Source organism: Lagopus leucura, unplaced genomic scaffold (genome assembly GCF_019238085.1).
Source record: "Lagopus leucura isolate 7727_CA_CO unplaced genomic scaffold, USGS_WTPT01 Super-Scaffold_100002, whole genome shotgun sequence".
In the NCBI taxonomy this organism is placed as follows: Eukaryota; Metazoa; Chordata; class Aves; order Galliformes; family Phasianidae; genus Lagopus; species Lagopus leucura.
Genome location: NW_024962263.1, coordinates 67,734,968 through 67,758,523, shown reverse-complemented (window position 1 = coordinate 67,758,523; position 23,556 = coordinate 67,734,968).

Here is a 23,556-nt window from a genome sequence, read left to right as displayed (position 1 = left end):
TTGTTGGCTTTTTTTTTTTTTTTAATTTCACTAATGTTTTATTTATATAACATATTGGTAAATAGTTTGGAGCAAAAACGCTTTCACTGCCTCCTCAAATTTCCTTCTCAAGTGCTGTTTTCTCAGAATATAACCTATTAAAATGATTCCTTTGCATTTTGAAATTACAGGCCATATCTCATTTAATCAAGGAAAATGATGCTGAATTTAAGATACCATCCATATAGACAAAGGTCATAAACGAAATGGTTTATTACATATTGTAACCAATATACAATGATAATATAAATCGTTCACTAACAATTTGCCTGAATTCAGTCTATTTTCTTCTCTTATGGCTTATTACTCAGATGTTTCACTGAGAAACTCTTCATCACTTCTATCACCCTCTTCATCATCTTCAGCTTCTTCCCCACTTCTAGTGCTTTCACCATTCTCAACTTGGAACAAAAATCTTCATTGTCTCCTCACAAGGAATTTCAAATATGGTATTTCCTATAAACCTTCAGTGTAAACTCCTGGTTTTGTCTTATCCCATACTGCCTTAAAACAATGACAAAGCAGTGCTGCAGTAGAACCTCTTTATCTTTCCTTTAGAGGTTACAGCAGGATTCCCCATCAAGAACCATAAGGGCTACAAATGCTCCTTAAAGGGATGTTCTCTAATACATCAGGCACCTGCAGTTGTGACATTCCTCCTGGTACGACTGCAAGAGTAATATTCTTTTCTCCAATGATGTCCTTAACAGCTGATGTTAGATATCCTTTGAATGTACCTAGGACAAATATTCTCTTTTTGCATTCCAGCACACCTGGTCTCTTGTTCCAAACGATGTTCAGCCAATACTTCATTAAATCTGTAGATATCCATCCTTGGTTTTGACATCTAACAATTATTCCAGTAGGCAGCTGGTCCTTCAGCATTGTTTTACGCTTCAAGATCACATACGGTGGCAATTTCATACCATCTGCTAACACTGCCAGCACTGCTATACTACACATTTTTTCATTCCCCAAAGTTTTGATGATGACGGATTTTGTGCCTGCTTCTTCAATGATGTTATTGGTTGGCTTGTCAAAGGAAACTAGAGTCTCATCTGCATTTCCTATTTGGCTCAACAGATAATCGTGACCTTTATACAATCCAATCACATACTGCTGGAATGGAATGAATTTTTGGGGTGAAGTCAGAAGGTAGATGTTGGCAAAGCAAAGTCCTTCTCTGTAGGCAAAAGCCATTATGACTCATCACCTGCTTGCAGCAGACATTAATGGTCTTGAATTTTTGCCATGGAATTTATTATGCTTGTCCTATTTCTTGAGATTTCAGTTTACTAATTTCCTGGTTAATGGCTTTTATTTTTTTTTTATTTTATTTTTTTGAGCACATGCATTTTGCATCTTATTGTTCTGCTTGACACGGGGAATGGACTAGAAGACCTTCAGAGGTACCTTCCAGACTCAACTGCTCTGTGGCTCTGTGTGCTCTGATGATCTATGGGAGTGTCCTTTTTCAGGGACTGAAGGATTTCTGCATTGAGTTAGTGCATAACAGCTTCTGTTTTGATTGTTTCCATCTTGGCACATTTGCCTCAGTAACATTATATTTCCTCTTGAATTCACAATTGTGTTTTTTTTCTCTGCATACAGTACCACTGCGAGATTAAAATTTGCATTGTAACTCCTGCTTATACTATTTTTATGTCTCCTTTTGCACAGTCCCACTCATCCCCCGATATTTTGCTGTTTTTCAATTTCCCTAATACTACAAACAAACAAACAGACAAAAAGAAACCCATCCCCATACAGTGGAATTCTCTCAACCACCCTTCTGCTTAGCTAATGAGTGATAAAAGCAGTAGCAAATCACTGTATTGTCCTGTTCAATTCCCAGGCCATTTTGGGCATAACTGAACATATAAACTAATGAATTTCTCGTGCTGCATTGCCATGGTGTCATATCATGCAAAGGGATGTCAACTTTCACATTTTAATTTAAACTTTTTGGAAATAAAACATCCTAGTCTTACTTCTGGGTACATGCAGTACTGTTCAGTATTGTTAAAATTTTAGTCAGATTTAGTCGGTGGGTTTTGGTGGTCAGGAAACCATCAGTACATTCAGTCTGTATATCACTCAAGAATAGCTAATTGCATTTATTTAACTATTTGTTAAACTAAGTCTGCATACCACAAGGCCTGTGAAATCATCTTTTTTTTTTTTTTTTTTTTTTTTTGCCAACTGATCCTGTAGAGACTGCATGTACTCCCTAGTAGAGGTATTTGGCTGTGTAGAACCCATAGCTAACGCCAGGCCTTATGCCCCATTGAGGCACACATACCTCTGGTTTACTGTCCAGTCAACCAAATAGTATTTGTGTACCTCCACATTTCTTCTGGTACTCCCTTGCTATAGGGTATGTGACAGTTATACTGGATATTTAGCATAGACATTTCACATGAACAACATACGGTACATAAGCTACATAGACAAACCGTGTCATGTTAAGCGATCATAACAACCCAAATACAAACTAATTTGTGCATAAATGCATAAAAGAAGCTATCAGGAAGTAAAACTCTGGTAGTGAAAAGATACTGTCTTGAAATATTTTCCCAACTTTTTAAAATACGGAAGTCTATAAAAAATAGAATGAAATGATCTGCATTAAACTAAAAACTAAGCATACAATTGCTTGAAACTAATCACTAGCACTGTTTGAAAATAACAACAAAATAAATTGGTAGCATCCTACCCTTCTACTACCTTAATCCATAACAGTAAATACTGAACTTCAATTTTTTTTCAGCCAGGGACCAATTCCAGATAATAAACTTTGTGTTGCTGTGATGCCTCATAGCAGTGGAATGTATTTAACTTCTTTAATTAACCTACAACCGGATCCATTTTAAAAAGAGCATTGTTAGTTCATTATTTTGGTGGGTTGGATTTAACTTCACAAGTTACAGAGTAGAACTATTTTATAGACTTTCTTTATTATTTGAATGGTAGACAAATAAAAGTGAACATAAAAAAGGTCATTTGTTTTTGACTGTTTTATTGCTACAGTTGCAGATAATACGTATAAGTGTAAAATGACTGGGGCCATATTAGTTCCGCTATATATTTCTGGTTTTGCTCTTTAAATTAAAAAAGTGTGATGGCATGAAAAACAGATGCGTTCAGCCCATTTTCCTCCAAAGTGAGAAAAAAATGCATGTTCCTTCTGAGATGCTAGGGAAATTGTATATAGGGATGGATCATTCCAAAAATGTCTCTAGTTCCTACACAAAATTATTTGGAATTAGCATAGACAACATTGTAATTCACAGACTTAAATCTATATTTTGGATGTTGGTGCTTGAAGGCTAAGAAAACAAAGGTTCTGTTTGTTACAGAATCAGTGCAAAGCCTCAAAACAAGACTGCATGTACATGTGTTGCATCTTACTTTCTGGTAGAGATCTTGAAGCTGGAGGTAGCTGAATTGCTGCAGATCTGCTCCATGCTGAATACTTCTGCAGTGCACAAATGCAATGTGCTGTGAAAAGGGAAGTGACTGGAAATCTTCTCTTGGCAGGTCTGCATAATCTTGCTGCTTCTGAGTTTAGTCAAATATCAATGCAAGTCGATCTTTACATTCCCTTTACTCCAGATATTCTTGTATATTCATAGTAACAAATAAACCTAGGACAGCTTACAAACTCTTCTGTGGGTGTTTAGATTCCTCTTTTTGATAAACTTCTTATTAATTAGTGTTAATGTAATCTCTTTTCCGTGATATAATATGCTAATTTTTGCCTGGTTATTTCTTAAAATGTTAATACATACTATTTTTTTTTCTAGTTTGATTTTGCACTAAGGTTATTTCACTTTCAATTTTATCTCAAGAAACTTCAGAAATTTTATGCTAAAATTGAGGATAAGTGTTAAGAGTACCAACCAGAGTAAATGTTAGATTATCAGTAGAGTATCAGACCTCTTTTTTAATGCAGTTTTGTACTGGCACATCATGTACATATGTCAGTTTCAAGCACTAGCACTAGTAGACAGTCCATGAAGTGTCCAGATAGAAAACCTGCTCAACTGGTACTGAATTTGCATTTAAAAATGGGATTTTGCCTGTAAAAATGTTCTCATTTTCTTACAGCTGACAGTGACATCCTCAAGACTGATCTCTGACAAAACTCAAGGAATCATCACTTTAAAATTTGGGTTTCAAGATCAAGTTCAGCATTATTCATATTACCCCCATTGATTTCAGTACTGGCATTTCTAAGGGCATTTCTTGTCTTTGCAGTTATAAAGCTTTAACAGAATTTGCAGCATGCTCTTCATTTTAAAATCAAGAACATTTGAGTGGGAGAGAAATGTGGGAAAAGGACTTTAAGAGCTTCATCTTAAATACAGCAGGTGAATAATTATGTCATTATAATCATACATATACATATATCATAATAATGTTCAAACTCTGTTAAATGTTTATATGGTCTAAGTATATACATATGTATATTTCCTTCTCTAAATGTCCTTGTGACATAACAGAAAATACATGCTTTTGAAACTTGTCTTAAATGCATTTTCAGTTTCCAGTGTAGTATTTCCTCAAAAAAAACAGAATTAATGTTAACTCAGTGATGGCTTTTCCTTGGACTCAACTGTCAGTGAGAAGAAATATACCATTTAAACTGCTTCTTTGGATACATTACTTAAGCATTGCTTGTCAAATGTATGCAACACAGTAGCTACAATTACAGAATTATAATGAGAAATTATATGACAAATGGTTTTAGAAAAGAAAAAGATTATTTGTTTGTGAAAACATGCAAACATAATTATATGCTTAATTATTCACACAGCGTTATTATTGATAACAATTCCAAGTCCGGAAGAAATGCTTTCAGTATTTGGACAGTAAAATTAAGAAGCACCTATAAAACGTGGAACTGGCTGTAAATATAATTAGGTCCTACTTCAATTTGAAATTAGTGTGGATGTAAGGACCCAGCACTAGGTCAGTAGTGAGCAATGGTGACAATTCTTTGTGTGACAGTCAAAGCATCTAGTGGAAGTACCCACTACAAAATGTTTTTCTCATACCTACAGGTAAGAGATAACTAAGCAGTGACTGCTGTTATCAGAGTTTTCCATGCAAAAGATTCAGTGTGCTCTAAAAAAGTATCTGACGTGTGACTACAATGTCGCTAAGTTATGACAAGGAAATATCTGTGATATGACAGTGGCATCGTACAACTGTCAATATAAAGTAAGTGCGATGGGATTGCTCTGTACTCTAAAGCAACTGTCATGTAATGCAGGCTGTGACTAGGCTGTAATTGCAATGTGACTGCAATATGCCAGCAGAGTGACTGATAAGTAACTCCTAGAAGAGAGGACTCTCAAGTAAAATCAGCTCTAATAGTTTTAAGTGCTGTGGACACTATCTGCGGTGACAGCAATGCCCATCAACCTCAATGGGCTTTCAGTTGGCAGCGCATGAGAGGCCAAACCAACTTATTGCTTGCGGCTGCATCATGGATCAAACATTCTGATGCCCGGTCAGATTCTTGAGGAGGTCCCAGTGGTCTGAGTGGTCCGGGCCACTGTCTGACCCTCTGCACAGATCAGGTTCTCCTTCTCTGTGGAATTAGTCCGAAGCTCTGAATGCTGCAGGCAGTTGGCAAGTGAGGAGAGAGAATATTACAAATTAATTAAGAAACAGGGAAGAAGTATTATATTCATATCACAGATGGAGATATTGGTGTTCAGATTAATTGATTTACCCTGAAGCTATGCAGCATGTCATTAGCAGCTTTGTGATTGCAGTGGCTTTGGTTGAAAAACGGTTGTCACGGATTGTATTCAATTTTCCAATTTATCAATGGAGTATCCTAATTCTCTGAAGGAGAAATATATTTTTTTTTGTAAAAAGAAAACTGTCAGAGATTCCAGTTCTTCTCTGCTCCCTGACTCAGATTTCCTTATCTTTGCTTCAAACATTACAGCTAAAATGAGGAAAAAACAGATGAAAGAGTAAGAGTATTTGTGCTTCATGTTTCCTTTTATCTTTTGGGAGTACAATGATCATCTTTACTCTTTAAGGAGTTCTGGGTGGAAAATGAAAAGATGCATCAGAGCGCCAATTTTGCATTTAAGATGAAGGCATGGTTATGTTTTCATCAGTGAGAATGAGGAAGTCAGTCCTCTTGTTAGTTCTTGTTTAGCAGAGATCAAACTTATTCTTATTTTCTATACTGCAATAATTAAGAAAAGAAATATGATGTGCAATAAAGGTAATAATAATTGTTAGCCCAAAATAATCTGATGGGAATTACAATCTGTAGTCTGTGTCTCTTTAAATTCGGCCAATACCTTAAGTAAATGCTTTTGTTTTTTTTCCATATCACTGTATTTAGTGTCCTGATCATGCAGTTTAAAGCCTACTATTTGCTGACTTCTATCTATATTCTGTTTTACTTAGTACTTACTGGATAGACCCAATAGATGTGCTGGAATGTGGTTTGTAGCATAGCAGGTATTTTAGAAAACAAGATAATTTGGAGAACATTCCTTACCTGGGAGATTGTACAAAGTGAACTTTGGACCCATCATGTTGTAAAGGCTCGTGTGGAATTGCTGCAGTCGGTCATACTAATTATTCTTACTGCCCTTGGAGTCAATAATCTGAGCAGTAATATTTCCTTAGATCTATTTTGTCAGTCCAACTACTGGATGTGCAATTGACCCAGAAATTCAAAGAAGTTATGTAGTCAGATCTCTGTCCCCTTGCACTATCATGTTTAAGAATCTCAAATACCTTAGTTCATGTAATGGATTGTTGGTATGTCTGTCATTGTATTCAGGTCACAAATCAAACCAGCTGTGTTGAAAAGGAATGCAAACATCACTCAGATGAAGAGTAATGTTTCATACTAAATAAAGGAGGAGAGGAGGAGAAGTTTATCCTATCTGAAAATGGTTCTGTTTCTGCATACCAATGCCTTTTATCAGCAGAAACACCTGCAGCCACCATAAGTTCCACCCTTCAAAGGCAACATTTTCATCTTTTCTTTTTTTTTTCTTTTTTTTTTCTTTTTAATATAAAGGAACAAAATAAGTATACTGATGTGCAATTAATTGTAAAGGCTCACTGCTGAAAAGATTTACTTGTGGTTCAGCAGTGTAATCATCTGTTGGGCATTTGCTATAAATCATGGGTGTCTGCTGTTGTCTCCACTAATTAGTACACTAACTTATTATTAAGTCCCTAAAACATTATATGAGATCTGGGCTGCACACAGAATTACTGGGAGAAGGGAAACACTTGAAGTTTTATTGCACAGCTACAAAGCATACAGTAAATGTCTGGGTGGTGGACAGTTGTAATGCATGAGACGGGATGGAATGTATATCCTTTAATAACAATTCTACCCATCCATAAATATAAAAAACCTTTATTGTGCAGGCTTCAGTGTGCCAGTTCAGTCACTCAGGCACCAAATAAAGGTCTCAAGAACAATAATTCAAAGCAACTGGTACAGTAGAAAGTGAAGTTTTAAACAACAGTAGACAAGTTGATTAGAGCCTTTGGAGATGCAAGCCCTGAAAAAAGGTTAACCTTTGTGAACTTTGAATACAAAGCTTTCAGATGAATTTTATATGAAATCTGGTGACAAAGAAAAGCACTATTCAGCAAGGGCTGATTAATTGAGTTACACTTCATTGTAAACCCCTGACAATGATGGAAAATAAATTTAGTAATGTGCTTTGTATCCGTGCAAGTTGATGGGATCTCACTAAAAAGCAAGAAACAGACCACATAAAAGCCCTGTTGAATACCTCTGAAGATAGTCTGGTGAGTGAAATGTAAAGCCAGGATTTACAAATATTACATAAGTGAACACTGTTACTGCACTCAGGCTGAAAAATCCTGTTCAAATCCAATAAGTGGTTTAAGATGTGCAAATAGAGGTTTCTGCAGGGAGTCAGGCATTAGAAGCCACCTGGAGCATGTGGTAAAGATTGTATCCATCAATACAGCAGCTGGGCTGAAATTATAAAGAGAGCTGCTTTCCATCACGCTTGTTTTAATGCATACATTTCTCCTGTCACTAGCACCCCAGGAAAACTACTAACTACAAAAACGAATGGTACCCATTACCTGATATTCATACTTGTGACAACAGGGACAACAATCACAACACAACAGTAAGCAAAAAAACTGATATCCAAATTATTTTTAAGTTGTTGTGGTGGAAGGATCTTGAGAAGCAGTTAGTTGGTAATATTTTAATAACACTGTAGGTTAGAAGAATGAAGCAGGCATCTGGCATTCAATCTAAAGTTTCCTTCTGCTCCACACATTCCATCAAATCATGCACCAAAGCAGTTTAAACAAAGATCAGTAACATTTTGTTCCAAGAGGGGGAACCCCATGTAAAGTTCAGCTGCATGCCAGCACCGAGGAAAATGTGACAGTAGTTTTCATTGTGATTGTTTCAAAATAACATGGATTTGCCTTAAATGTGTTCCCTATGCACAGAGAGTGCTTGTTAGTTATACAACTAGCATGCAGGGACAGCAGAAGCAAATGCAGAAGGCAGCTGCTTGCCCCAGGTAGCCCAGAAAAAATATTGGTTTCTACAACTGGCAGGGGCGAAGGGGTCAGAGAAATGTAGGCCTCACATTACAAAAGCTCCTGAGAAAATGATGCACAAATGCCACTCAGAAACAGGAAAGGAAACTGTTAAATTTCTTGCTGTAAAGTCGTGTTAAAAAAAAAAGAATAATAAAAAAACAAGCAAGCCATATTGCATTAGCAGGGACAGACTGTGCCACTAAGTCACAGGCCCATGCCGTGGGTGGTGTTGGAGCAGCATTGTTCCCCAGCAATTAAAATGAACATGCATGCCACACGAAAATGCAATGTGTTCTTCCCCTGCGAGTTGTGCCCTCCTTCTGCCTGCGTTCTGTTCACCAACACTGTGATCATGACAAGCAGCAGCACTCCTTGGTGTTTCGGAAGAGCTGTGTGATTGCAAGCGTTGTTGGTGTCTGTGTGCAAAGAATGGAACTGAGCTAGATTCCTCAGGTGCTTCTGTTCCCTCTTCCAGCGTATCAATTGCAGAGTAAGGAGCTTCCAATCCTGTACTGAGATCACTGTGGCATTGCACGCTGATTTGGAACAAATGCTGATGCTGGTTCAGCAGGTTGTGCATGAGTGGGTGAGATGCAGGTTGTGTATGCATCTCTGTGCAGGACAGATATGCAGGGAGGTGCCCACTGTCCTAGATATAGAATCACAGAATGGCATAAGTTGCATGGCCCCTTAAAAATCATCCAGTTCCAAGTCCCTGCTATAAGAAGGGTTGCCACCCACCAGCTAAGGCTGCCCGTGGCCCCATCCAACCTGGTGCTGAATGCCTCCAGGGATGGGGCACCCCCAGCTTCTCTGAGTGGCAGTGCCAGGGCCTTACTGCCTTCCAACTTAAGAATTTCTTCCTATTATCTAAACCTCCACTCACTTAGTTTAAAGCCATTCCTCCTCATTCAATCCCTGTCAGACCAAGAAAAAGGTATGTCTCCCTCCATTTTATAAACTCTCCTCAAGTACTCAAAGTCCTCAGTGAGGTCTCCCCAAAGCCTTCTATTCTCCAAGTTACAAGCCCAACTTCCTCAACCTTTCTTCATAAAAGAGGCCCTTTAATCATCTTCATGACCTTTCTCTGAATTTGCTCCAACAGCTCCACGTCTTTTCTGTGTTGGAGGCCCCAAAGCTGGATGCAGTACTCCAGATGGGACCTCACAAGGGCAGTATATAGCGGATCAATCCCTTCCCCCTTCCTGCTTGTCACCCTTCTTCTGATGCAGCCCAGGATGTAGTTGGCTTTCCAAGCTGCAAAAGCACACTGCGGGCTCATGTCCAGCTTTTTGTCCACCAGAACTCCCAAGTACTTCTCCACAGGTCTGCTCTCAATGAGTTATCCCAGTCTGTACACGTATCTGGGACTGTCCTGATCCAAGTGCAACACTTCACTCAGCCTTGTCAAACCCCATTGGATTCTCATGGGCCCACTTTTCAAGCCTGTCTGTGTCCCTCTGGATGCTATCCTTTCCTTCTGTCCTATCAACTGCATCACCAGATCAGTTTCTTACCATTTTTTTTTTCCCTTCCTCTGATTTTTTTTTCTGTAATTGTCTACAAAGAGAACAGCAGGTTTGTATTCAAGCTTTACACAGAGCAGCTTTTTTATCAGTTAATCATTTGTTGTGTTTTAGGAGAACTGACAACAACCCAAACTCTTTCATTGTCTTCTTTGCTGTGGAGCTTATTTCCTCCGTAGCCAGTCCAATTCAAATGTTTTGATGAGCTACCACAGCCCTGCCTTGAGCAATTAGTGGACCAAACTCATTGAGACATTTCCCTTCTTCTGTTCTCCCCCTTACCTGAATAGTGATAGGGATTGCAGGCTGTAAATAGCAGGGTGAGAAATCCTCCATGTCTGACACGTGCACACAGATTCTCATTAATCTCTGCTGGGCATCCTCCAACCCAGCTCCTTTTTTCCAAGACTCTTGCTTACCAATCTGAAACAATATAGTTATTATAACAGTCCCCATAATCTTTGAGGACTGTTTTCTGAAGTACTGATGGAGGAGGGGAGAGAAGAGATGTTTCCCACTGTTCTTTCCTCCAAATCGTGGATCCTTTTCACTCAGAAGAAATCTATATCTCTTTCTGCTGCCATGGTGATTCAATGACTTTGAGATTATTTTGCTAAACCTGCCTCTCCCAAGAGACAGTGATTTTGATTCTTGCTGTTCTTAGACAGGTCAAGAATCGCATTAGCTCGGGTCAAAAATGTTCCCAGTACAAGGAGGTGAGTTTCAAGATCTTGACAGAGCAGCAAAGAGGACTCACTCTTGGTTCTTGTGATAGACATTATGATGATGTCAAATAAAAGCTGTTTTGCTGAAAGAAAACTCTCAGGGTACTGCTGTGGGCAGAGATAGATGAGAGGTGGGGGTAAACCATCCATCTACAGAGGAAGATTAGGAAGAATTGAGATAGCACTGGGCATAATAAAGGAAGAGATGGCAGGAGGATGACATTCTCATTTTACATCTCTGAAGCCATTTAATTTGAGACAAACTGTGTGGTAGCCACTCAGTAGCCCAAAGGCAGAATCATGTTTATGCTTTGCATATCTGTGATTTGTGTCAGACAAACAGCAGTGGAAAAGGCCTCTGTTCTGGGTGTGCATGTGCATGCAAACTGGTCTATTCACAAATCTACTTTCATTCAATGCTCTTATTTCTGTACACCAGTCAGCTATATAGTGGAGCATGGAGCCCTTTCTGAGGGTACAATTGAAAAGTTAACCTACTTATCTTGAAACAGAACTGGGTAAAAAGCAGAACTTTTATGTCCCGTGTCAAAAACAATTCTAAAATAAGTGATCTATTCTGAATTGTGATTAGAAAAATTACAGGAATTTCCCAAAGTGGTTAATGGTATCTTTATTATGATTATGTCTGATACTGCAAATAATCTATCCACATTTTCAAGATGAGATTTTATTTCCTATTTGGGAAACTATGCTGAGAGATTCCACAAACTGGTATTTCCGAATCTTTCTTTCTTACCACCAAAAGCTCAGTAAAAATTGTTTAACCTGTATCTATCTTGAAATTCTCTCATCATGCAAACTTCATTTGTGTTTTAATATCTTACATGCCAAGATTCAAACAACAACTGCAAAGCACTTTACAAGCGGTGGGTTGTATCTAGTGGTAATTATTACATCCATGTTACGGAGATTTGGGAGAATGCTGGTCATATCAACAGATTTCTTACTTTTCCTTAGTCTCACTTTGAACATTCAGTAAATCTGGGCTCATTCTGATGTTCTGATGCTCACTGGGGTGGTTACATTCATGGCTGTGTTTTTCCAAGGCTTTAGCAATTCTTCAAATTCTGACACCAGTGCAGTATAAATACAGGACTCACAGAGACAGAGACACAGCTCAGGGTACACCAGGTGCCCAGATGATCAGCTTCTCAGCTCTGCTTACGTTGTCATATTTGTGTGCTGCTTTCAAGAAAACATTTTGGGTTAGAATACATTTCAGTTTATAGCAATAATAGTGTGCTGCATATAGACTTTTTCCTCAGTAACTACGAACTTTAACTTTTCTGTATGAGTGCAGAATATGGCAAGGAATTTTACTTCTTAATGCTTGTGTCATGCCCTGACCTGTTCCTCATGACTTCTTTCTTCATCTGTTATTTTTAGTTGACAGCCTTGTAAATGTAGACTTGCCATTAAGTGGAGTTCAAGTTCAGTCTCCACAAAAAAAGAAAAAAAAAAAAAAAAAAGGCTTTTAAAAAATAAACATGTTATCTAAATGTTAATTTGAAGAAAGAAAACATTTAGGGTGTGACAATGCCAGAGTTTCTGAATTCTGTGCTTTAGAAGGAAAAGAGTAAGGAAAGAAATCAGATGAATCCTGTCCATGGAAATTTGCAATTTTGTTAAAACACCAACAGTTAAAGTCATTAATTTATGACTCATTCAGAGCTGCAAAGCAGATTTACCTATATATGACAATACATGCCTGAACTCTCAAAGGCAATGGAGCTGTGGGTTGTTTGTCTTGGAAAGACTTTTTTTGTCATAATTTTTACAATATATATATATTTTTACAGGAAATTTTGTCTGTTTCTGCTATTCTCAAAGAATGCTAACGGGGAAAAACTGACACTGCTCACTAGCTCTGGGAAAGTTATTAAGGGATTTGATTCCCTCATCTAGAAGCATGAACCAATGTTCACTCTGCAAGGACTGGGGTGGTTTTGTCCTGTTGCAGAGGGGGAACGCCATGGGTCTGCTTCTCTGCAAATCTTCCAATTCTCAGCATTAACTGCAGTAGATTTCCCCTGCAATGCGGCTTCTTTGAGGAAGTTCAGGTTAGATATCAAGAAGAATTTCTTCTCCGAAAGAGTTAGGATGCATTGGAACAGGCTGCCCAGGGGAATGGGGGGGCTGCCCTCACTGGAGGTGTTTAAGGAAAGGGTAGGTGCAGTTGTCAGGGACATGGCTCTGTGGGCAATAACTGTGGTGGATGGATGGTTGGACTGGATAATCTTGAAAGTTTTTTCCAATCTTAATGATTCTATGATTCTCTTCAGCTGGGATGAAGGAAAAAGCACAGATGCACTTCACAGTGGAAAAGATAATTCAGAGATCCATAAAATGGACTTGAGGGCTCCAACTTAGTCATAGGAGGACCTCAGGCAACCAGGCCAGATGTAAATGTAAATTCACAATCCCAGACTCTGAAAAAAAACTGTGTTATGGTAAATATGAAAGGATATAAGTTTTGACTAAAAATTAAGATTGTAGTATGTGTAGAATTTTTAATGTATCTTGAAGTCTTAGAAATCAGCTTTCCTCATGCAAATTATAGTAATTTTAAATGACAGACTATGTGGGAAAAAGGTTGTCAGAGAAAATCTTTACTTTCCAGTACATGAATATCCCCTTGGCTGAAAATTGAATGCAACCACTCATTTCCTGTCCTCATCCACTTTGTACTGATCCTTTTCCTCCCTTCCTTGTGTAACTGCCTAGATTAGGCCACATGTGATCAATTTATGGATGACTCAAAAGCTTCACCAAAAATATGTCTTGTCTATGCACTTCCTGCCATCTTTACCCCGTGCCCTCACTTTAGGAAGTTATTTGAGAAAGAAAGAAGAAAAAGAAAAAGAAAGAAAATAGACTTTGTTTTTCTTAGAATGACCCTGATCTCCTACTTTGCCAGAAGGGGATTGACCTAAATTTTTGTTTTTATTTCATATAACATTGAAACTGAAGAAACATAGCTTTCCCTACTGTAGAGTAATCTGTATACAATTTGCTGTTGCTGCCAGTTCCGAAGTTGCTATACAGGGATTAATGGTCCCACCTGATCTGAACACAGTGCTTAAATGCCAGTAGTAGCATGGGAGCTGAACTACACCATCAGTGTTCACCATCATAACCTTTGTAAGTATCAGAGGACATCTTAACACTTATGCCTTCACTTTTTTATTGAAAGTACTCCTTGAGAAAGTGAATCATCACCTTGAGGTACATTTTAATTCACCAGGGACTCCTTAACCAAAGGCTTGATTCTGCTCAGATTGAAAAAAAGTCATGAGCCCTTTTACTGTCTAACAGCCAGATTTTGATTATTTTTCAGTCTTTGTTTTTCAGCTCCTTCCAGAACGAACATAGTCAACAGAGATACGCATCTTCTAAAACTGTAGTATATAGAAGCATGGATATTTTTATGTGGCAGGAATCCTGGCGTTACTGTCAACCATTAAGCCAAGTCAACTTACATTCAAAAGTTCAAATTTGGTTTGTATGCTAGTGTTGGAAGTGAATAAAGATATTTGAGTATTGCATAAATTGATGGAATTCTGACTTTTCAAAAGTTGTATTTTTTTCTTATTCTGTAAATATTCTGCTCTCCTACGTATGCTTCAATTGGACAAATATCCTCTCTGTATTTCAATGCTCAAGATGCATTTATAAGCTATGTAGTTTTCTTTGTTACTGTAGACTTTCCTTTCTCTCTAGCCTCCCTAGTCACTCATAAACAAAACAGACCACAGTACATTCCTATTTTTTTTCCATCAACATCTGCTTATTGCATTTATCTTTTCGTTTTTGAATCAACAAAAGTTAAAATTAAAATAATATTTCTTTCAGTAAGAACTATTTAAAAAAATTGAAGTAGGTAGTAGACTAATTTCAATTAAGTTTGTGCATTTTATCGATTTGCTTTGACTCTACAAGAACTGCTCTGAAAGTAATGCTTCCTATGCTTTTATGTTGACCCATGATAGCAGAGGCCCGTGTTGGTGGTACGGCAATAGAGACCAAACTTTCTCATCAATGTTCTGCTACGTTCTGTTGCCATGTGAAAGATGGCAGCAGAGGAACAGTACGACAAAATGCCATCTGACATGGATGCGTGGATGAAACAAAGCTGTCTCATTGAATTCCTCCACGTGGAAAAACTTGTATTCACTGACATTCATCAGAGCTTGGTGAACGTTGATGGGGACCAAGGTGTGGATGTGAGCATAGTGAGGTGGCAGGTGGTGCATTTCAGGAGTGGCAATAGCAACGTGAATTATGGTTATGTTACAATTACGGTTATGACATGCATGCTCTTATTCATAACTGGTGAAAATGAATACCTAATGGTGATGGCTCTGTTGAAAAACAGTATTCTGTAACAGAGAATTTAGTCTTTCAAGTAGTGTTATTGTGCTTTTTGTGTCTGTTGTTGTATCCATGAAATAAATAGGTGGCATTATTTTCAGAGCAACCTACATGTATTAAAATGACAACTTAATTTGTGGTTGTTGTTAGATCTAATAAGGACAATGAGCCTTTTCAGGTTGGCACATAGATATCAGCAAGTTACTTGTGTATGCTTCTGTAATATGTATTAGGTATCTCGATGCAAAGAAAGTATAAACATGTCTATTCTCTGCATCTGGTACTAATGTAGCAAAGCAATATTCTAAAACATGACAAACATGGAAAAAAAATTAAAATATTTTGTAATATTTATATTAACATAAATTAGCATAAGTATCAATGTCTGATTTTCAAATGGGGTTTGGCCAATTTTATCTATTTTTAATAAAAAATAATTCTAAGACATGAGGGAGATGCACTTAAAATTATCTAATTATGATTACATTTTTCCTTCATCAAAGAAGATTCTGTCAGGCTTACCTCTGAAGCCCTTGAAATAGCAAATTATCTGTTTCTGGCACCGAATTCATTGAGGAAAGTATTCACATTGCTTTCTTGTTTGTTTGCCTGGGAAAGATGCAGACCTTGATTGCTGATGCAAAGTATTGTAAAGTGCTTATTCCTATCTATTGCTGTATTTCCTTCTTCCTCCATCCAAGTATAATCCTTTCGCTTTTTACGTATTTAAAGGTTATAAATGTCTCAAGGAGGACAAAGACATTTGAAAAAATAAAGGCTGTGTTCTAAGAAAGCAATGTTGATGTGCTGAAAGAAACAGAGAGTCAGAGAAAAACTTTATAATTGAAAATAAGCCTAAAGCGAGTGTAAATTATGCCAGGTGTCATATGGGTTTTGAATGGTAAAATCTTGTCATCCTCTTTTTCTGTTGTTCAGTACTTGGAATCTTTAGTAACAGTGTAATTCAGCTTCTTCTTTGTAAAAATAAATTGATAAATAAAATGAATGTTCGCATATACTTGTGTGTGCATATATGTATACCAGTGAACTAGCATCTACATGCATATATAAAGAAACATTTCTGTTCTTCTCCCTACCACATATTCCCAGGTGATCTTGGACAAGATACGCTAAGCAGAGATTCTGCAGTAAATTGTCTGTTAACAGGTTTGATTCGAGATATTTCATCCATGTTCAGAACTTGTTGCTCCCACTGACATATATGATAGTTCTGTTTTGAACATACAAAGAATAAGATAATGCCAATTAATCGAGAAAACATATCTCACAGTCTCAGATTGGATACCCAACAGCAGCAGAGATTTTTAGCATTACTATCTACAGCTCTTGTCCCCAGCTGAAACATAAAGAGTAGCCGTGCCGTCATTTCACAAGGTTGTTATGAAGATAAGTGTGATTAAACAAGATTTGGATAATGTTGTGATGAGCACTGGAGAAACATTAATCATTCTGATTTTAGACGGCTGTTTGAATAGCATGCATCAGGGGGCTGCAAATGGGACAGGAGAAAGAAGAATGAATAGTTGTTCATTAACTGAGTAAGCATGATCTACTTTGAACCCTAAGTGAAATCAAAATGCCATGCAAAAATGGCTTGTGATGAGGTAATCAGAGGCAGTATTACTAAACCTACATACAGAAAATTGAATTTTCCAACTTTACTTTCTAACCAAAACTACAGTCTTCAAATGTTTTTTAAAACATTTTGTTTGTAGTGGCCTATTAAATTGCATTTCCTACTTTTGGAGCTTTGTGATTTATGTGCGAATCATTTAACATTGCCATATCTTGCCGCCTGCACTTGATATTTTTGCTCATTACCTGCTCAGGATTTGCTAAGATATCCTAGTCAGGTTTTTCTTTTCTCATATATTGGCACGTTTAGGTTATCACTGGGGCAACTTTTTGCAATCTGTTCTTGAAGTTTATTCCTTTTTCTTTCAAGAATGAGACTGAAGAAAGATTTCTTTCCAAAAGTCTGTCTCTTTTTTTCTAATCAACAAGGCTACTAGTGACAATCCACTCTTCCTGCAAATCAGAGATCACCACTGCTAGGCACTACTGCTCACATTGCTCATCGTTTGATGCAGCCCTCCTGCTCTGGGATGCAGCTTTGCATGCACACCTTCTCTCCTATGGTTTAAGGAGACATTGAAAAGGGAACATGATGAAATTGTTTGAGGACTGAAGAAAAGCTACCTACCAATACATCACAGAGTACAGAGGGCAAATTGTTTCTGTTTCCAGGATGTTTCATGCAAATTATCAAGGGAAAGCTAGCTCTTTCTTAGATTTATCATTAAATAGAAACTTATTCAATGTGACTTCAGCAACATTACAGCATGGAGTGTATTTTACAGCCCTGGTTTACCTGCCCTGTACTTGGCATTCTTACAGGCAGTAACTGTGCACACTGCAGACTGCAGCTCTTTGAGCACATTTAGTAATGTGCACACCACTACAGAAGAAAATTGGGCCAGAAATCATAGTCTGGAGGCAAAGAGATTTCCCTTTCATTAAACTAACAGCAGAAGCTCTACCAAGCTTTTCTGTGCAAGCTGTCACTCTTGGATGTTTCTATAGACTTTCCAAACTGCTAAGTTGCAGTAAATAGCAAATAAAATAATTTGGCCCAGTCATCATTTGGATCTATGAAGTTTTACATCTCAGGAAGCTTGTAACAATCAGACAAGCTCAACAGATTTTTAAGAAAGTGTAATCAAAAGCCTGGAGGATGTGTTAGAAGTATGAGTTCTGCCTGACTCTGCTAGTGAAGATGAAGCCAACTGACAGTGCATTATAAAGAGTATATGTCTCTGTAGCAGTGCCTTTCATGGAAGAGCACTTGATACTTTCTGATGATGAGCAAAGGGATTGAACAGTGTGGTTTTAGTACAGCAGTCACGCAGTCCCAGCTATATGAACTGAGTTCAGAGAGGTAATGGCCGTCTGAAATATTTGACTTATGTTGGAGGTTTGCTGTTAGACATAGATCAGTGCTTTTTGGACATTAGTAGGTAATTTGTTCTTTTTCTGTAGCAGGTGAATCATTAGAAAACAAATTAGAAATGAATTGGGAATAAATGTTTATCACTGCATATTTGTTGGTGGCTTTTATCATTTCATTTTTGTTAAGCATGATACAAAGTAGTAGTATGGCCTTGCGCTGTACATGATGGGTACGTTCCAGGAACAAATTTGCACGAGTCAGTGCTGATCCTGTAAAGCACATTTTAAAACCATTCAGTTGGACTTATCATCAGAGAGGATAGAGATGTTGTATGGCAAGGATGTCTTTGATGTGCTGCATGTATAGTTCCAAAATCACAGCTTGCTCTTTGAATCATCCAGAAAGACAGAGGGAGAAAACTGCTGGGTATATAGACTGTGATTGCTTATTTTAACTCAATATAAAACATAAGAATACAAGACTTCTGACAGCTTTAAAGCTCAGCAATCTCCAATATGTTGATTCTGCTATTCTATACATTTAATTTTCTTTTTAAAATGTATCATATTTCTCCAAGCAGCGATTTGTTTTTCAAATTATCGTTGCCTAGCTAAGACTTGTGTACCAGGTGCCATGTAAAAGCATGTTAAAACTAGATAAAAGCAATTTATCCTGCCCTCTAATTAGAGATGTCTTGTCTTTACCACTGACAATAGCAGTATGCAGCTGTGGTAGAGGAGAGATAATAGCACCAGAGCAGGGAGAAATTAAAGATAGGTTATCATATGTTGGCTGATGTAGAGTGTCATCTCTCCATTGCATAGCTAAGATGGTCTTTAGGAAGAATACTAACTTAGCTCTTGGCCTGACTCAAGCAGATTTATTTTAGTTATTAAATCCAAGATAGGGTTTTATTATAATGAGGCAGAGGGGGCAGAATAATAATGTCTTCATTAAATACGCAGAAAGAGATTGTGTCTTGCTGTGATTACTGTATCAATAAATACATGCACACCACATCCCAGAATGTGCTGGATGTTCATGAAGGTGGGACTGACGTTCATTTTTGCTCTGCGTTGAGTTCCTCTTCAGATGAACTAACTGAGTGAGAATGAGTGTTGTGGGGGTCATATAACAGCCCAGTGACATGCCTCAGTGACATGCCTCCTGGACAAAAAAAGTGAAGCTGTAGATCAACAAGAGGCTCACAATGAATGGGAAAGTGTGGCATAAGCCTGTACTGAAATTCTCTTTTTAAATTCAGGGCCATCAACATTTGATATACAGGAAGTCTGCTCTGAAAAATTAGTGTGGTAACAGAACTTACCATCAGGGTTAGGACTGAGCAGTTTCTCAGGAGCTGGGAACAGGCTTGACTGAGACCAGAGTTGGAGATATGATCTGTGTTGGCTTTGTTAAAGCTGATTTCCTCATTCTATAGCAGCAGTACTTGGGTAAAACTCCTCAGTCATCACCACAAAATTTGGTTGCCATCATGTTCAGGAGTTAAAGAACTGATCTGTTGTTTTCAGGAAAGTACTATTAGGGGAGTGTTATCACTCTCACACTTTTTTCAGGACAGAAGAGATCTAAGACTAAGGCCAAAGCTCATCTGCAAGGGAAAGTGTGTTGGCAGTGACAAGGCAATGGAGGGGAATGGGATCATGAGCAGAAAATGGGCAAAATCATGTGGCAATGCTGTGTGCTTACACAGTTATTGATATGTTTCCCTGCTTTGGAGCTCATCTATGGTCAGATCTGTTGGACTGTATAATGTGGAATGTTTTACTGAATAAGCTTTCCACGTCCTAGATCCTGACAGTGTGAGAAGGCATATTTCACATCTTACTAGAGTTCAAGATATATGTGTAGATAGTATAAAACAGAAAGAATGGAGATCAAGGCACAGAAGAAAATTGGATATTGTATGTAGAATTCAGTCAGCAAAGACTCTTGCAAGTCTAGACAAACTTCCAGAATGAGTAATATTTGCAAAAATATTATTTTAGTTGGCAAATAACATGTTTGTTTAGAACATCACGTGTATGAAATTATGGGTCTGTATTTCTTTTGCAGCACGATGCCTGGTAACAGCACTTGTCAGTCCCCTCATGCTGCAGTATCACTGGTACTATCCAGTGTTTGAAAAGCAGATATTTTTTTTAACTCTGTCCTCTCTAGCTCCCAATTGCAAGGAAAGGATATCAAAATATACCTCAGTCCTTTTCTTGTTATATCACATGCAGACATAAAGTTTGGATAAAGTTTCATATGCTGCACATGACATTACTAAAACATGTTAATAGACAAAAAACTGTTTACTTGATTTGAAATAGACTGATAAGTTCCTCCAGAGTTTTCACCTGACTAGATCCCATTCGGGACCGACAGAGATCAGGCTCATTCTATATTAAATAAAATGCTGATGTTACCGCTGAGTGTGAACAATTCTTGTAGCTCCCACAGGGATATTGTCAGTGAAGAGGCCTGGAGATAGATCTACTATACATACTCTGAAGAGTGGTACCCAGAGCAACAGAGAATTATCTCCTGACATTAAATCCTAGCTTTGTTTTCTGTTCTCAGAGAATGTGTAAACACTGAAATTAATGAGTTCATCTATTTCTGCACTGTCAGTGTAAGACATAGGGTAAATTTGAAGGTCTTAAAAATGCATTTATGTAGTGTCTGAAATATCACAAAAGTTCACCCTGTAATTTTAGATTTATATTCTGTGGCTCTAAGCTTTTCAAACAATTTTCTGACTTTTTAAAAATTATTTTATGTGATGCCTGGTGGGATTTCAATGTGTACTGTAGGACCGTAGCTAGACTTTCAATTAATGACCTCATGCTGCTGCTCAGTGTTGCTGGGGAATTGTTCAGTTTCTCTAGGACCACAGCATCTTCATTGTTTTAATAGCAGTTAGGTCACTGATACTCCTATATACCTGTTAGGCTACATTATAAATGTTTTTTTTTGTTTGGTTTCGTTCTGTTTTTTAAGCTGCTTTTATTTCCTTTTGTTTGCTGAGTAAATCAATGTTTGTAAATGTTTATGATGCTGGCAGCTCTGGGAATAAAAGTCCCAAGTGTTTCTAAGTCACTAACACTATGAACTGTGTCCTTCTGAGTGACTGTACTTTTTACAGGATCCTTGCCTTCCTAAATTAGTTGAGTATATGATGTAAATGCAGGTCAACCTCTCATGTAACCAATTAAATGCTGATATTGCTGTGTTTCCCCTTGCAGCCAACACATCTTCATAATGCAGGCCAAATGCTATGGTAACAGAGAAGAAAGAAAAAGATAGAGGGCATTCCATTCAGACCAAGTCAATGGCAATGTATACAGTCGCCTCTAGCATGGAGATAGATTACAGAAAAGGTTTCTTTGGCTCTGAATTCTCAGGGAGAAAATAAGAGGAGGGGGCAGGGGAAACTACCAGGCAGAGAAGTCGAATACACAGTCTGCAGCACGCTTGCTGCCCACCACTTGGAGGTTGAAGTTGCATGAAGAAGATGGGGAGTGGAGGACTGGGCTCACAGCGCACTACAGGAAAGAGGCCAGAGACAGGGAGGTGACATGGAGCCAGAGATGAAACAGTGGTGGAGAAGGAAAGGAGAGGAAAACAGACTTGTCATGGACTTGGTAATATGACGGTAGAGAAAAGACAGAAAGCTTAAGATAAGGAGTAAAAGGAAGGAAGTATCCAGTCAACTCTGTGTCTGAGAAAGGAAAAGGAATAGGAAAGGGAAAAAGAAAAGGAAAAAAGGAAAATGAAAGTATATTTTTGGGCTTGGGCAAATGATTTGTGATTCATGAAAGGAATAATGATGACTTTATGCTGCTTTAACAGTTATTAAATCTGTGAATTAGCAGCATTTTCCTGAAAGGTGAATGGTCTTCCAAAGATGATGTTAGCAGATGTTCATTTGATGTTTTATTGACCTTCTGTTCACATCAAACTTGTAAAAAGAATATGATAGGTGACCTCTTACAGTAAATGATTGAGGCACTAAAATAGCTGTTTGCTGACTCCTTTCCTAGACCTGCCCCTGGTGGTGGCATCAGGAAAGTTCATGAATGCCTGTGACGAGAGGCTGAAGGTGAGCAGACGCACCTGTCAGTAGCAGTCGCCACAACCCTGCCTTTCCCCTTCTCAGTAGTGACAAGAATGGCAAATTTTCTTCCATGTTGGCATTGGTCTACTGCTTTGCACTCCTAGGATCATGGGTTAGCCCCAGATTATCATTTCAGTGGCTACTCCATTTTTTTCCTACACCCTGAGAAGACATAATCCAGTTTCTGTCCATTTCTGTGCTTCCTGCAGAGTCTGTTAAGAAGTTGGCCCTCACTCTGGGAGATAAACCTCCCCTGAGCAGCGAGGCTGCCTTTGTGGTTACTTCATGTCCCTAAGTGGCACAAACAGAGGAAGCTGAGATACTTCAAAGGGGTTCTTGAATTTTGAAATCACCAAGCAATTTCCTTTCAGTCTTCTAGAACTCAAAAGTAGGTAATCTTAGATGTGAGATAAGATGATGCTGCCAGCAGTACGTATATATTTACACTTTTAATGTGTATATTGAATCTGGCAATGATGATTCTGAACTCGTGACTCCAGCTCCGGCCTTGGCTTGTGTTGGAAGTTTGCTGTTATTGCTGAAGTCAGATCTTTTAGAATTGAGCGTGTACAAATTGCAGACACTTGCCAAGCTAGTTGGGTGCACGAATAGAATCACAACTGACCAGAGATACAAAGGCGATGGTTGGCTTCATGTGCAAATAGCTAACTTGTATTTGCAGTTCCAGCATCTGCACACATACCAGGTCTAAGACTTCATTTTTCATAAGTGGGAGGCAAGACTTTCAAAACTGGATGTTTAATACTGTAGATTAAAAGTACAGAGAAATTAAAGTAGCAACTAATTTGCTGCAGTGGTGGGCTTTGAGGTTAAAATCATTCATATCAATAAAATATTTTAGGTCATTGCATAGAGGTGTATATTTTACAGAGCAAAGATACATATGTAATTGGTAAAATGCAGTATTTCATGCACAGAATATTTTATGGAGCTCTCTAGCGGACTAGGTAAATGTATTGCTCTATAAAAAGTTTACCAAGGCAATAAAAAGATCAAAGACATTTTTCACATTGCATCTCAAAACATCTAAACCACTGAAGTTTAAGAGTTGTAATGTGACCTTCCAGCTTTGAAAAAATTGTTACAATGACTAATTGTCAAGCTTTGCACTTTCAAAAGGTGATGACTGTATGGAAGTTGAGATCTGAAGAAGAATAGATG